The sequence below is a fragment of the Dreissena polymorpha genome, chromosome 8 (assembly GCF_020536995.1).
Source record: "Dreissena polymorpha isolate Duluth1 chromosome 8, UMN_Dpol_1.0, whole genome shotgun sequence".
Taxonomy (NCBI): domain Eukaryota; kingdom Metazoa; phylum Mollusca; class Bivalvia; order Myida; family Dreissenidae; genus Dreissena; species Dreissena polymorpha.
This window is the reverse complement of record NC_068362.1, coordinates 69,378,482-69,395,979: the sequence shown is the minus strand read 5'-3', so window position 1 is coordinate 69,395,979 and position 17,498 is coordinate 69,378,482. Positions and strand designations below refer to the sequence as shown.

General features: G+C 33.9%; 1 protein-coding gene across 3 annotated transcripts in view; it reads left to right on the top strand.

Moving 5' to 3' along the window:
• Positions 1-14,493: 14,493 nt before the first annotated feature.
• The window catches only part of LOC127841275 (antiviral innate immune response receptor RIG-I-like), a 30,664-nt gene continuing 27,659 nt past the window's right edge, over positions 14,494-17,498 (top strand). For all 3 annotated transcript variants that reach the window (XM_052369964.1, XM_052369967.1, XM_052369969.1), the window contains exon 1: positions 14,494-14,629. The gene's annotated coding sequence lies outside the window, so the exon portion shown is untranslated. The remainder of the gene's footprint in view (positions 14,630-17,498) is intronic.

Here is a 17,498-nt window from a genome sequence, read left to right as displayed (position 1 = left end):
GTCTGGAAATATAATTTCTGGATCACTGCACTGTTTGCGTAACACTTTCAAATGTCATATGAACGATGGAATGCTTCTGTTCTGCCCATGTGTGGTAATCGCCCTTATACTGTCAAATAGTTAAAAAAAAATTGGGCATACGGTATGAACAATGCAACACAAGGTGAGCCTTGAGACGGTTCTGTAAAGACTAAAGATAAACGAGAGAAACTGACTCATTACGACTGTCAAATTTGATATCATTGTTTCTTGCAGTCGTGTCAGAGGGCTGTCGGGTGTCATTTTCTCGTGTTCCCTTGAATGCAGGGGTTGTCATAAGGCACTTCTCGTCTTGCATTGTTCCTCCAATGTGGGTGAGAATAGCAGTTTTATGCCATACAATAAGAGTGTTTCATATCCAAACTAATTTTTATTATGCAGTAGTCTACATGTGACCTTGACCTTTGAGTAACATACCTCAAACACACCAGTAAACATGGATAAATACATCAATAGTTATGTACAACTAACTATTTGTTAAGGTACAACTACACAGAGTATGCGAAAGTGCAAAGGTAAGTCAGAGGTGGCTGTATTAGTTGAATTTGTTTGATGGTAATCAAGCTGATATTTAAACAAGAACCGTTCGACATCCACACACTCGACTTTTCTCAGGGCAGTGCTAGATTATTATTATAAAATGAAAATCTAAGTGAACAAATATACGTTGAAAATGGGGTATAATTCTGCCAAAATATTTCTTGGATTATCTGTCTTGCAAGTTGGTGTTCTCCTTTTGAAAGTTAACAACAGCCCATTGTATAAAACTTGGATATCTTATCCGCCGGTTATCTTTGCACACTGCTTAAATTTGTCCAAATTGGTTAAGACCTTGGTTAACTTTAACAACAACAAAACAATATCCAAAGCATGTAATGGTCTCGTGAATCTTTTTATACAACTGGAATCCAAATTAAATTATCCAAACACCAGAGATATTGAAAAAGATAACCAATGATAACTTTTATCAAAGTTTACACAACTGGCTGCAAGTGTTCAAAGTTAGAGGTGAAAACCTTTGATAGTTGTTGAAAAATGGACACCAGTCACACACTTAAACAAGACTGATGTCCTCAACTACAATGGTCTGACAACAATAACTCAACATGCGTCGAAAAGTAGAGCTAAAACACATAAACATGATTAAGTCAAGCAAGGGCAAATACAATTAATAATGACACTGTTTATTTTAGAAAATTTTTATATAAAATAAGACAGACTTTTTGTCTTATCACAGCATAGCAATCAATGTGAAATCAATGTTATCAAAAAGGTAAAAAAATAAGAAAAAACAACAAAAAAACAAGAACTTCGCGGACGAAATTGTGCTACGGACGCAGGCAGGACATGAAACATTGTACCATAAATAGAGATTTAACCTATAAGTCTTAGTGTGACCTTGACCTTGTGGGTAGGGACCTGGCTGTTAAGCATGACACACTGGACAATCATGATGAACCTTTGTGCCGAGTTAAATAAAATTCACTTGAAAGATGACGAAGTTATTCTCCAGACACGAATGAAACATGAAACTGTATCATATATGGAGATTTGACCTATAAGTGTGACCTTGACATTATAGGTAGGTACCTGGGTGTTTAACGCGACACATCGTCTAATGATGGGGAACAATAGTACCAAGTTAAATGAAATGCGCTTAATAAATTACAAAGTTATGCTCCGGACACGAAACATTGTACCATATAATCATATATGGACATTTGACCTATAAGAGTGACCTTGACCTTGGAGGTAGGGATCTGGGTGTTAAGAGCGACACATAGTCTAATGATGGGGAAAAAAATTAGAACCAAGTTAAATGAAATGCGCTTAATAAATGACGAAGTTATGCTCCAGACACGAAACATTGTACCATATAATCATATATGGACATTTGACCTATAAGAGTGACCTTGATCTTGGAGGTAGGGACCTGGGTGTTAAAAGCAACATATAATCTAATGATGGGAAACATTTGTGCCAAGTTAAATGAAATTTGCTCGATAAATGACGAAGTTAGGCTCAGGACACAAAAGCTTGTATCATATTGTCATATATAGACATTTGACCTATAAGTGTGACTTTGACCTTGGAGGTACGGACCTAGGTGTTAAGCGTTACTCATCGTCAAATGATGGGTAACATATGTGCCACGTTAATTAAAATTCGCTTAATAAATGACGAAGTAATGCTTTGGACACAAAAAATTGTATCATATTGTCATATATAGACATTTGACCTATAAGTGTGACCTTGGTCTTGAAGGTTATGACCTGGGTGTTGAACGTGACACATCGTTTAATTATGGGGGACATTTGTGCCAAGCTAAATGAAATTCGCTTGATAAATGACGAAGTTATGCCCCGGATACGAAACACTATATCATATTGTCATATATGGACAGTTGACCTATAAGTGTGACCTTGAAATTGGGGGTAGGAACCTGGGTGTTAAGCGCGACAAATATGCAAATGATGGGGAACATTTGTGCCAAGTTAGATGAAATTTGCTTGATAAATGAAGATGTTATGTTTCGGACACAAAACATTATATCATATAGTCATATATAGACATTTGACCTATTAGTGTGACCTTGACTTTGAAGAATGGGACATGGTTGTTATGTGCCACTCATCATCAAATAATGGGGAACATTTGAGCCAAGTTAATTAAAATTTGCTTGATAAATGACAAAGTTATGCTTCGGACACCAAAAACTGTATCATATTGTCATAAATAGATATTTGACCTATAAAAGTGACCTTGACCTTGGAGGTAGGGACCCTGGTTTGTAAAGAGCGACATATCGTCTTATGATGGGATCACTTTTGCCAAGTTAAAAGAAATTTGCTTGATAAATGACGAAATTATGCTCTGGACGCAAAACACTATCATATTGTCATATATGGACAGTTGACCTATAAGTGTGACCTTGAAATTGGGGGTAGGAACCTGGGTGTTAAGCGCGACAAATAGGCAAATGATGGGGAACATTTGTGCCAAGTTAGATGAAATTTGCTTGATAAATGAAGATGTTATGTTGCGGACACAAAACATTATATCATATAGTCATATATATATATTTGACCTATAAGTGTGACCTTGACTTTGAAGAATGGGGCATGGTTGTTATGTGCCACTCATCATCAAATAATGGGGAAAATTTGAGCCAAGTTAATTAAAATTTGCTTGATAAATGACAAAGTTATGCTTCGGACACCAAAAACTGTATCATATTGTCATAAATAGATATTTGACCTATAAGAGTGACCTTGACCTTGGAGGTAGGGACCCTGGTTTGTAAAGCGCGACATATCGTCTTATGATGGGGATCACTTTTGCCAAGTTAAAAGAAATTTGCTTGATAAATGACGAAATTATGCTCTGGACGCGAAACACTATCATATTGTCATATATGGACATTTGACCTATAAGTGTGACATTGATCTTGGGGGTAGCAATCTTAATTTACGGCGAGACACATCGTCTAATAGTAGGGAGCCTTCGTTGCAGGATGAGTGAAATTTGATTAGTGATAAATGGCAGAGTTATGATCCGGACAAAAAAGGGACGGACACACAGAGGGACGGACGATCGCGATTCCCATATCCCCCTCCGACCTATCAGGGGGGATAACAACTTAAACTGAAGGATATAAAATGCGAAAAAAACTTGAAAATTTGTGTAATACAGAACTATTTTAAACTCTTCACAGACAGGCCTTTTAAACTGAGTAAGCTTTATTTAATAATCTCAAAGATGACAATGTATAACATTTATGTTCATTGGTATTTGCTATTTTTTTTATTAAAATGTTACTAAAAGTATACATTAACATTGTATTAAATGTTACTAAAAGAATACATTTTTAATCAGAAAACTTAAGTTTTAACTTTGTTCTTAAGAATAAAATTCTAAAAAAATTACCGTTTTACATAAAGGGACACAGTTTCCTTTTCATTAGCAGGAATATTTCTACCAGCTATCAAGCAATGTTTGGATGAATTGAAAATGTATTTTATAGTTAATTTTACAATATTCATTATTTTCAGCCTTATCAAAAATGACTTCCATTGTCATAAATTTGTTCATTTGACACTATTGCTAAAATATACACTTTCATTGTGTAAAAAATGAAATCTGGAAAATTTTCAACAAACTATGTTATATATAAAAATATCCAAATATTTACCAATGTAATGTCAATCTGACATTTAGAAATTTGAAATCAATATCCAAATTTGAACAAATTAATACCCACACTTAAGATACCCTGGTTTAATAAGTGCTCTATAAGAATTGTAAAAACATAGCAATTATAAAACACAATCCAACAGTACACAAGTATACATGAACATATATGCTGACATCTCATGTTTAAAACCCTCAAGTGAAATATACAAGGCCAAGATGGCGCTAAATAAGTCTATGTAAAACTATTTACCAACAGGACAGCAAGAAAATCAAAAGAAGAAATACTTTGTGCTCAAGTGTGTAAAACCTAATTTCCAAAATAATGAAAAAACATCATAATATCATAAGTGTCATCCTCCTTGGGTATTTCTTAATACTTTTCATTAAATATTGATTAAAACTACATAGTACATAGTATGAGCTTGGTTACCGCTGTATAAAAAAACCATCTGGGTTTTCATTGGTTAATCAATCGTACCCAACTACTCCCTCGCCATAAATCAGTCCAAGAAATATAGTTTTATTAAGTAAAACCGTTTTTTGACATGTTGAACTGACACTTGCAAATGGGGCATATCGAACCCCTTTCCTTGCAGCTGCAAACGTAGCACAGCATGTGCTCACAGTCTAAAAAGGTATCGCAATATCTATCTCTGAAAATCTGGCATGTTGGAATTCTAGGATAGGTAATACTCTGAAAAGAAAAAAACAAAAACACTGACAAAAGACCATACTAACACTTTTAACACTTCATGTTAAATAATTTAGGTCTTACAAGGTTTTATAAAGTGCCTCAGACACAGTCAAAGTAAAAAAAAAAAGCTCTGGGACAGCTGTAACAAAAAATATAAGTTTACCAATGAAAACATTGATTTTTATAAATACGTGCCTTCCCAAATTATATTTATAAAAGAAGTGTAGAACAAACACATTTCAAACATTTTTAATAACAATTAATATCACTATATTATACAATTAATATATCTATTTTGTATAAGTTAATTAAAACATACTAACAGACCACGCGTAGAACACCACGTTAGGTATTCACGTTAAAGGCTCTGAAGTGCATCTATTTTTAGATCTGGCAATTTTCGCGAATTTTTTAAGGTTTCGTGAAAAGTTTTCACGAAAAGTAAGGTTTCATGAAAAGTTATCTGTTTTCGAGATAAGTGATTTATTTTCGTAAAAACTTTAATTTATCTTTATGTGGTGGCAGTTTAGAGCACTAACAGGGAAAAATTCGTGTAAACATAATTTATTTTCTTTTCGTGAACATTTATCTGTTATCGAGAAAAACGTGTTTTTTTTCGCGAAATCCGCCATTATTTTCACGTTATTACATCTGGTAAGTAGTGGCACAAATATGCTTCCATAGGTCGATGACAAACTTTCACTGTAACAAATATTGGAGATAACCACATCGAGGACTTTGACACGTCAAGAAATTGATAAAATGATAAAAGCTGGATTTGATTGTACAGATATCTCCGAAAGCTTGAACATTGAAAATAAATTTGATCGCCTTCTTTATCTTTATGAACGAAAGAATTACACGACCGTTGCTATATGTTTTATTTAAAAGCATTATGTTTGAATTTAACAGCTTGTCAGACGGGGTCTAAACTTTCTAATTCAAGAGATCGATTATTCCAATCGATTTTCAAATTTGTGTGAAATGATGTCAGGACAGGAAGGTATATTGGGTACATTTCTCATGTTGTATCAAACACGGTACACGGTGTTACACATTATGAGCATACAGACCCCCTGTTTAAATTAAGTAAATAATTTAATGCGATTTTTATAAAACATGGTCCTGCGTGTTTTTGCTCAACTGAGCACAGCATGCTAATGATTAACTTTTAGGATTTTTTTCAGTAGTTCGTCGCAGGTTTACCCTGTTAACCTTGTTAATCTATTGAGACCACATTTATTCGTCACGAAATTTGTTCAAATATTTGTCTCAATAATATCACGGCCGAGATTTCTCCCGATGATATCTAAGAAAAGTTCAAAATGGTTCCGATCTGTTAAAACAAATGGCCACCAGGTGGTACGAGATAGTTTTCCTGATATGGCTGTAGCGAAAACTTGTTAGCACTCTTACTTTCACATGTTCAGTCCATTCATCATAAAACATTATCAGAACGTATGTTCTAATGACATATCGGATAAGTACGAAAATGATTCCGGTCCATTTTACAAGTTTGTCGCCATGGGACGGTTTTAATTATATGGCTATTACGATACATTGATAAGACCTAGATGTCACATTTTTAGTCCAATCTTCATTACTCTTGGTCGAAATATTTGTATTATGTTATCTCGGCTGAGTTGGAAAATGGTTCAATGAAAAACATGTCCCTTATGGGGCTTGGAAGCTCTTTTTAATTGCTTTAGTCACAAGTTCTCCTTAAACTCCAGAAGTCACATTCTTGATCCAATCATTAATAAACATGCTCAGAACATATTTTCTGTTGACATTTTGGCCGAGTTCAAAAATTGTTTCGTTCCATTAAAAAATAAGAGACGTGGCAAACATGGCTGATAGGGGGGCGTTGTAGTTTTCCTTATATGGTTAAAGTTAAACAGTGATAACGCTCTAGAATACACTTTTTAAGCACAATCTTCATGAAAAAGAACATATTTTCGAGATTAAATTCGGCTGAGTTTAAAGATTGTTTTCAGTTCATAGTAAATCATGGCCACACGGGGCGGTTATATGGCTTAAAGGGGCCTTTTCACAGATTTTGGCATATTTTGAAGTTTGTCATTAAATGCTTTATATTGATAAATGTAAACATTGGATCTTCAAAGCTCCAGTAAAAAAATCAAGAATAAAATTAAAAAAGGAAAAAAAATAGCCGGTACCAGGGCTCGAACCTGTGACCCCCATAGTCCTGGAGTTAGTCTGAAGTAAAAACGCTTTAGCCCTCTCAGCTATTCCGCCAGGAATACACAGTTGAAGTATTTTATACATTATATAAGCAATCGTCGTAGTTACGTAAATTTAAACGACAACAACAGAACTCTCCAAATTATTCAATCGTTTCGCGTTCCAACGCTTTATAATTTTTAGGTTTTCAAATCGTCAAAAGATACATATAATGGCTATATTGGACTATGGTAAATGTTCCGTAATACTGTTTCCTCACAAATATCATAACTAAAACGAAAATTTGCTAATCTGAAACAACTTTTTTCAATTTTGTCAATTTACCAAACCGTGAAAAGATCCCTTTAAGTCGCAAATCTTATGAACATTCTAGAAAACAATGCTCGATCCAATCATCATGAAATTGCCTAGACCATTTCGTATAACAATATCTCAACTCTGTTCGAAAATGGTTTCGGTCCATTGAAAAAAATGGCTGCACGGGGACATGGCATTTTTCCTTCTTTAGCTATAAAAGACCTGTGTAAACATAAACATACAAAAGTCACATTTTGCCCAATTATCATGAAACTTGTTCATTTTTGTTGATTTGATATTTTTTCCGTTTGTTGAAATGGTATCGGTAAATTGAAATACATAACCTCTAGGTCGAGAAGCTGTTTTATTTTATAACTAATGATAAAATATGACATTTCTGCAGTGAAATAACAGCAGTGAAAATAAACAAATTGTTCTTTTCACCAAATTTTCGGAACTCCTTTTTCTATTTTCAGATTATCATAAATAATTGTATGTATATTTTCTATAATCACGAGTGAATTAAAATCGACATTCCATCGAATCCAACACATTTTCTTTTTATTTTATTCTTTTTTTACCGTTTATTTACATTGTTAAAGAGTTTAACTGGAAAATTTCGGTGGTATAATGACGTCATTTCGTCACACTAATGACGTCATTTTGTGTATTGAACTGTATTGAGGCACGCCATGGGAGAAACTCTGAGAAAGGGTAACTTTTCAGCGAAATGAAAACAGCTGTTAATTATTTTCTTGAAAAAGGGGCATAAAAGAAACAGAAAATGTGTTCATGTCAGTGAAAGATCGTTTGTTATTTCACTCGTGATCATAGAAAAATATTATTTTAACGAGTGGCGCAATATATTTTCTATGATTACTCGTGAAATAACAAACGATCTTACACTGACATGAACAAATATCCTCTTTTTCTTATACTTATACTAAAAAAGTATTATTATAGGCCAATCGTCATGACACTTGCTCAAAATATTTCAAAATATTTTTATAATGATATCTTGTCAAAGTTTATGTACAGTTTCGGTATTTTAACAGAGCAATGGAGTGACATTTGTCCTTATACTAAAAAAAGATTCATTGAAATCTTGTTAACACTCTAAATTTTCAGTTTTAGTTAAATCTGCACGAAACATGTTCAGAATCTCTTTTCTAATGATAACGATCGGAAGAAACCGAAAATTATTCCGGTCTGTTCAATACCTGATAACACAGTACAAGTAGTATTACTGGCATTCTATACATAGATGGTGACGTCACTACGTTATTGTCACCTCTATGCTAGGACGCATCACATTCCCCTGGTTTGGGGAATTGTGCTTTCGCCAAAGTAGTTCTGCGTAGGAATGAAAATGTTAATAATGAAAGAAAAATCGCTTTTTAGTGTGTGTTTAAAACGGAATAGTGTTAAAAGAAATGCTATTTAATTATGTTTAAATGTGATTTTGAAACTCTAATTAGACTGATAGCGTTTATCGGAAGCACGATTTCCTGACCTACTTTCGCTTTCACTTTTCACTCGTAAAAGAAGTGCTACCCACAATTCCTTTCGCGTTAGAACACTGGTCAGAAGGACCGATGTGTACACAATGGTATTACTTGCCCAATCATCTTTGAGCTTGTTCATATACTTAGTTTATATAGTAACTCGACCATGTAATCAAATAGTGCCAAGATCAATTTAAATGATGGTCAGAACGAATTGTTGTTCGGGTCGTCGTTGAGTGACCCAGGACCTTCGGCTCGCTTGTTATTTCATATGATTTTTTATATTAATTATTTTAATACGCCTTATGTGTCAGATAACCCCACAAATTCCCGTCTTTTGGAAAGTGAAACCCCTGTGAAAGATGGGAGATTCAGAAAACTTCTCAGCTAATAGGGCAAAGGACTACGTCAGAAAATAGATACGATCACATTGTTGCCGAGCTTGTTATCAAATTGTTTGATTACAAACAAATGTATAGAAATGGTGCGACGAAAGGCGGATCAGAAAGGAGTGTTTATGGCTTGGTGGGAGCTCGTGCTGTGCTTGCCTTCCAGAAATAATAATTAGGTTAGGTAAACAAAAATATTTTTAGGAGATATATTTTAGGAAAAAAAGGTAACATATAAGTTTCATTCCAGTGTTCTGTATTGATCAATAATAAGCAGGATTTAGAACCATTTGTTTTCCTTCAACCATTTTTTCTTCGTGTTTACTTTAATTAAATATGGAGCGGTTTTCTACTTACACCTAATAATTACACTTTAACTTTTCAATTTTTATTTAAGTACAAAGTGGTGTAGTCAGCATCGAAAGAGTGTTCTTACTAATTTAGCTCGTTGTAACATAGATATATTAATATTATATTTCAGTGATAACATAGCCAGTCTTATCCGCGTGGAGAAGGATGATATTACTGCTATGATTTAGCCAGACATGATTCCAAGTACGTAAATGTGGTTTAGACTATTATGAAAGACTTATAAAACGAATATCATAAAAATTATATGATACGTGCAGATTTTCGTTTATTTTTAAACACATACTTTTGATCTATACAGCAATCAGGCCATAGACATTTTCTCTTAGAAATGTGCAAACAGAATTATTGTTTCAATTGTCTTGTACCAAATGTCATCAGCCAAAGCAAAGTATTATAAGCGATTTCATTTGGATTTTGCTTTTTATTTACATATTTACTGTATAACACGTGTATTCCTCATGCATATTTCATTCGATATTGTATAATCTACATATAACAGACACAAAAACTACAGAAATATGGAAATCCCGATTCCAATTGACAACTTAAATCAATCTCATGAAGAAGCGCGAGGCCAGATGACACAAATTGAAATACAAAATGTAGACTCATCATTCGTAAGCAATTCAAAAGACATAACGACACTTCATGAATCGGACATTTAAGAAATTTTATTGCATAACTGAAATCTAATGAAATCCTTAAGTGCATTAGGAAAATATATTCTAAATATAACTATTACTTAAAACATGTTATAAAAAAATAAGTATTTTATTGTGAAAAAAGCTACCGTTTGTACTGCTGGCTTTAAAGACCGTTTTATCATAGTAGGTGTATGACTTAAAAACAGTTGAAAGAGACGAACGTTTGAAACAATAATCGGTGAGATAACATTTATAATTATTGTAAATGGCGAGTAGGGCGAGGAGTATAAAAATAACAATTTGTTACAAATATTTAACCATGTTTGTAAAAAATATTCATTACATACTATATGTTATGGCATTACATGTGCGGATGAATGTACGGATACAAACATAGCGACTGGTGAGTCTAGACTATCACCTTACTCATTTAGGGTTTGGACGAGTACTCTCAATTCCAAAGATGATGTTCAATGATTATTTTTTCATTGTTATCTTTCAACTTTAATAACCACTAACACAGACACATTATTATTCTATTATTATATATTGTCATCTCTTACGCAAACCAAATAACGATTGAAAAGAGCAATCAAATCTAAAAACAATTGTAGTTTTCGATACGATGTTCACATATACATGGGTCGATTAACAAAATACAAATATTAGATTACATGAAATTAACACCATTTACATTGCAATTGTCTTGCTTGATTATCAGCTGGCTAAAGAGGGCTGAGAGAGCACGAACGTGGTCATCATGGCGCCCACAATTCCGGGAAAACCAGTCTTATGATACAGGTAGTTGATAAAGACTCTATTTAGAAAAAAGAATATGAATGGAAAATGTATTTGCGTTTTGTTATATGTAGATGCAAATGACAACAATCTGTAATAAGATCGGGGGTATGAGAAAAATAATATAGCCCGTTCATCTTTTTGAATGTCTCACATTCGATTTTAGGATATCGCAAAACCGTTACAATTCCAATTGAAAAACACACACAAACTTTGATGCAAAATATGAAGGAATTAATTATTAATTAAGGTCTATCGGAAAAAGCGCAAAAGCTAAAACCAACTTGCAACTGTGGTGTTTCTAGTGGAGAACGAGGCACTTGCTTTACAACAAGGGAAGGTCTTTTCCAATAAGTTACCTTCCTACAGAACCACGGTTACTGGTAGTGTTCAGCGAGAGAAGGGGCAGTATTTTTTGGAGTATTTGTCCAGGTCAGCAATTTATGTTGGAAACATTTAGTATTCAATTTGGACGTGCGTACATACATCCGGAAAGTGTGTGAATTCAAAAACTTGATAATGGTTAGGCGGGTTTTACTCAAACTTCATAATAACCTTATGGAAATAGTTTGGCTGTGACAAACTTTGGAACTTATATGGTCCACTGACATAACTGTCATTATCTAAACTTATATACAATTCTGTTAGTGTTCAGCTTAATTGTGCACAAGTTATACATTGAAACGCGCCTATGCGTAAAGAAATGCATTCGACAAAAGGGAATAATTCTGTGTAAATGGCGTTTTACGTCTAGGTAGAATACAACTAACTATTTCACAAGTTTTAAAATAGTTACACGTATGTGATCATTTAAAAATTTACTGAACTGCATTCAAATTTGACAGGTCTGACAATTCGACATCAGACAAAAGAAATTGTAATATGATCATTGTAAATCGAAATATACTGTATCTTGCTTAACACGATTCAAACGCTTGTGTCTTTCCGTTACACAATCGCAACAGCTCAAAGATTCTTACACATTTATTGCTTATGACGTTCCAAACTCGCCTATAGGATTCAACTTAAACTTATAATACTGTAATTGTTTTCCGGATTAACCGTACGTATGGCAGAATCACTTGAAAAAATTTACCTTCGTTGTTTATAAGAAATAAGATTTGCCCAATGGCCCATCACACTCAACTTTGTTCTAATTTTGCAGATACAAATACTAGTAATTTATCAAAGCTTTTACTGTTTCTTTCTTCCACAATATGGGCAATATTATAAGAATCGACGACACATCTATTATCTGTGTCCAAAAGAGTGAAGTTATTGTTACCGAGTCTGTGGCATTGATGTGTCGTTTCTTTACTTCTTATTCAAATGATTGAAAAATTGGTTGGTCATTTTAGTCGTTTGATCAATGATATTTACATTGTTTCTATTTGTTTTACATCTGGTGCATAATAAATAATGTGTTGTGTTGAGTATTTATTTTTCATGTGATATTTAGACGAGATATTCTAGTCAAAACAGCACAACGTTTTGGTGAATGTCTTAAATGCGAAACGCATACCAAGTGAGAGAGAGTTCTTGTTGATTGTATTCGACGAGTGTCATCATACAAACAACGATCACATGTGCAATTATAAAGACATGAAGATGCAAGTCAATATTGGAAATACTGACCTACTACCTATTCAGGCGTTAAGGAAAGATTTCCAGACGTGCTTACCAAATACAGAAAACATGCGTGGTTAGATAATGGAACGATTTTCCTCTTAACATGACACTTTACTATTTCGTTTGTTTTTCTCATATTGAAAGCAAAACTGTATTTATCGTTAGTCAATTATGTCTCCCCCTGACGATTCAGTGACCGAGTACAGACCCTGAAATTCTGCGAGATGAAATTATATTCTCAGTGTGATCGGTATTCGATATTGCAACAATATTTATTTAATATGATAGTGATTGCATATTTTATTTTATTTTCACTGGTTCTAATTATACCATTTGCATCATATTTTGATCTTAGAGAACGTCAAAAACGAGACGTATTTTTATCTAAGTTATCTCTTTAACATTTTTTATGATTTTAAACAGTGCACACACATCGCGACTTGTGCGTTTAGACACACTCTTTATAAATTTGAATTGGTTGTGTTCATTGCAAACTTTCGATTTAACAAGCTATAACATAATTTTGAAAAATGAGAAGCGTTTAAGATTATGCAATAGCGAATAACTTTAGTGCCTTCAGTGCTTTGATTATTCTTTATTCTTAAAATCATTTCTGATTTATGTTCAACATTCAATTTTAACATGTTTACTTTCTTTAATAAGAATATACTGTCGGGGAAAATGTTAGTTTATAGTGAATGCCTATCAAAGGCAAAAACGAAAGCAAGAATTTGTTGAGTCATTCATGATATGCTAGTTGGATGTACGGAATGCCGTTAGGCCATCGTGGTTACACATTAAAATCAAGAGGGCGACAATACGATAGTGCAATAGTACGATGGCGACAATGCGATAGTACGATGGCGACAATGCGAAAGTACGATGGTGACAATGCGACAACGCGATAGTACGATGGCGACAATCCGCTAGTACGATGGCGTTAATGCGACAACGCGATAGTATGATGGCGACAATGCAATAGTCATATCGTACTGTCGCCATCGTATCATCGCGTAGTCGCCATCGTACTATCGCGTTATTGTACTGTCGTCACCGTATTATCGCATTGGTGCCATCGTACTATCGCACTGTCACCATCGTATTGTCGCATTGTCGTCATTGTACTGTCTTACACATGCGCACATCGTTTTTTCCTAGATGGAACCACTTTAAAAAATACTTTACAGTTCGGCATATAGTTTGTCACAGATCGGGTTTTAGTCTTATTTCATTTTAACTGTTACCTCTTTCAAAGTACATCTTTATAAAGCCATCAATTTTGTTTCTGCAATAAAAAATAGTTTGTGTACCGGACGGCGATAGTCGACAATGCGGTAGTACGATGGCGACACTGCGATAGTGCGATAATACGATGACGACAGTGCGACAATACGATGACGACAGTACGATGGCGACAATACGACAATGCGATAATACGATGACGACAGTGCGACAATACGATCGCGATTATGCGATGATACGATGGCGACAGTACGACATGACTATCGCAGTGCGATAGTACGATGGCGACTATGCGATGATACGATGGCGACAGTACGATATATGACTATCGCATTGTCGCAATCGTACTATCGCGTTGTCGCATTGACGCCATCGTACTATCGCATTTTCGCCATCGTACTATCGCATTGTCGCATTGTCGTCCTCTGGATTTTAATGTGTAACCCACGATGGCCTTATGGTATTCCGTATGGAAGTATATTGATTTTCGTGTGCAATTGTAAGCGCGTTATCTGATATGCAGTTACCAGTCTGCAGACTGCATGTCAGTGTTTATAGACAGACAGAAGAGATTAGTTGTCTTGCCAAAACGTGATTTAATCGTTGTTTAACATTATTCAGGTAAATTATTATTTTTTGTAATTTGATAATACGAAGGCTAATGATCTTATTAATGTAGGCAAACATGTTTGTTTTTTTTACATGTATTAGCTCTAGACATTCTTATAGAAAGAAACAACCTATGATTTGTTTATATTTAAAACACAATCCGAAGAAAGGTGCTTATTTCTTTACAGTATATCTTCAGCCATATATACAGGTTTATTTCTGACTTTTTGGATTTTTCAAATAGATTGCTAATGCAGACATCTGCGCAAAATCTATGTGCGGCGGTTGCTATGATAATTTATAAGATAAACAGATTTCTCATTGAACATATTTTCTTTCCTTTAAACATGTATATTTGTATTATTTCCCCGTTTTATTCTCTATACCAAAATACTATACGAGTATTAGTGCAGATATGTTAAAATTCAAATTAAATTGATTATGAACTTCATGTAATTTATTTTGTTTTTTATAATGACTTCCATTTAAACTTCTATTGTTACTATTGTAAAAATACGCTATGATGTGTGGATATACTCGATGTACATTCTTTTGATAACATCGGCCGATTCTCGTTTTCAAAAGACTGCTTTGAAATGACCAGTGAGCATAACGCCAGTGCGATTCGGGAAGAGAAAATACGTGGAAATCTAGAAGCCTATCTTCCTTACATAAATATGAGTGATCTAAACTACCTACTCACGATAATGGGATAATTTTATTAATCCAGAAGAGCAGCAGGAGGGAGACAAAAACCAGGGTCAACAATGTTATTTTCTATAGGATCGTTCTGTCTAACTTAACAATGTCTTGATGTTATTGACATTATAATCTTTGCAGCTTCTTTGAGGAAGCAAACAAACAAAATGTGCACAGTCAATGAACAATTAAAATGAATATAGATCTGTTTAGTTTGCAGTAATTATACCAAGAAGTGAAACAATAGCATTGATATTAATTGGAAAGAAAGGGTTAAAAGGGTTTCCACTTTAGAAGAGAAACGGAATAAAAGTGTTACGATGAAAAAAAACTATAAATCTGACACAAACACTGATACACCACACAGCACATTTTTCGGGAACAGACAAAATCACTACACATCCTTCAGAGGACAAAAAGACAAAGGGCTATAATTCAGCAATTACAGGTTCTAGCCAAAATTCATTTCTGAACAAAAATCAGCACATGAAAGTCACTTAGATGTGAAAATTACAACAACACATGTTAGGACGCAGACGAAACCACTACATATGTTACAGTGGACATACATGTATCTGCAGACTTAACTTGACATTGCACTTGAGTTACTTTACTTTGATTATTAATGTTATTAATGTTGAAGACCTGGTCTCATTGAACATCCATGTTTGTTGTTGTATTTTTCTGTACAATCATGTATACAACAAATTCATAAAGCGTTTGCAGATCAATGTAAACCAGACCTTTAAACAGGCGTATTGTGTTACAAGTTGTCACTCATATCTAGAAATAGAAGTTGCATCGATCTCAAATCTAACATCTCGACTTATCTTTGTAAGCAAAGTTTCACGATTAAAATGATGTTTCAAAATGTCAACAGATATTTGTTTATGTAGATTCTTAAGAATCCTTCTTAACCCTTTTATCTGGCTTTACTAAAGACATATTGTTTAGTCTTTTTTTATTTTTAACAACCCTGTAGATGTATGTGGTAAAGATGTGCGTCGTGTTTCTGTCAGAATTTTTAAATTTTATAGTCATTGCAACTCAAGCATTTACATTATATGTGCTGAAACAATACTGAGGTTTCTTTCTTACAAATGTAACTTAATTAAAGCTAAATTGTATGAGATGTTTTGCATTGACTTCATTTGTGATAATTTGCTTTAAAATATTTATACATTAAATTATTGAACTTACTAAACATACATGCCGTGTTATCTTTCATAGTAGCCAATTTATAACGAGAAAATGGATGTTACACTGTGGTGAAATTATGTTATTTATCGACTTATAATTTATGATTTTCAAAGAAAATTCTACTTTAAACGTGATACATGGATCATTATGTTCATTGCGTGTAAGAGTAAGTGATGGTGCGGGGTGCGGAGGTATTAAATCATCATTAATTTATTACCGCAAACTTAATATGACATAATTACACGCGCAGAAATCCTTAGAAATACCGTGTAGTTGCTTGTTAAAGGGGCATTTTCACGTTTTGGTAAATTGACAAAATTGAAAAAAAATGGTTCAGATTCGCACATTTTCGTTTTAGTAATGATATTTGTGAGGAAACAGCAATACTGAACATTTACTATGCTCTTAAAAAGCCACTATATGCACCTTTTGACGATTTAAAAAACCTGAAAATTATAAAGCGTTGCAAAGCAAAACAATTGAATAATTTGGAGAGTTCTATTGTTGTCGTTATATTTTGTGATGCAACGACGATTGCTTATATAAGGTATAAAATACCATAGGCGCTAGATGGCAATGTTTTATGTATTTATTTATTTATTATTTTTTGTTTTAGTTATCCGTTGTTTATTATAATGCATACACATACTAAATCAATAGAAATCTTCCGACAAAACGTCTTCTTAAAAAAAAGATAGTTCGGCTATGTACATTGTACATAGATATTGACAAGGTAAGCCACTCGCCATTTTCTCAAACTACGGAAGTGCGTCATTACCTATGTTACATATGTTGTTGATTATCTCATTAAGCGAGTGAAACAATAGTTACAGGGATTTATCACATCGTCTGTGAATGTTTTTCTTTTGAAACTGAAAGTAAATAGAGAAAGAGCGAGGTTCCCGGCCCTAGTGCGCATTTCAATAAGCGAGCGCGGTGACAGCGATTTAATGACGCACTTCCGTAGTTTGAGAAAATTGCG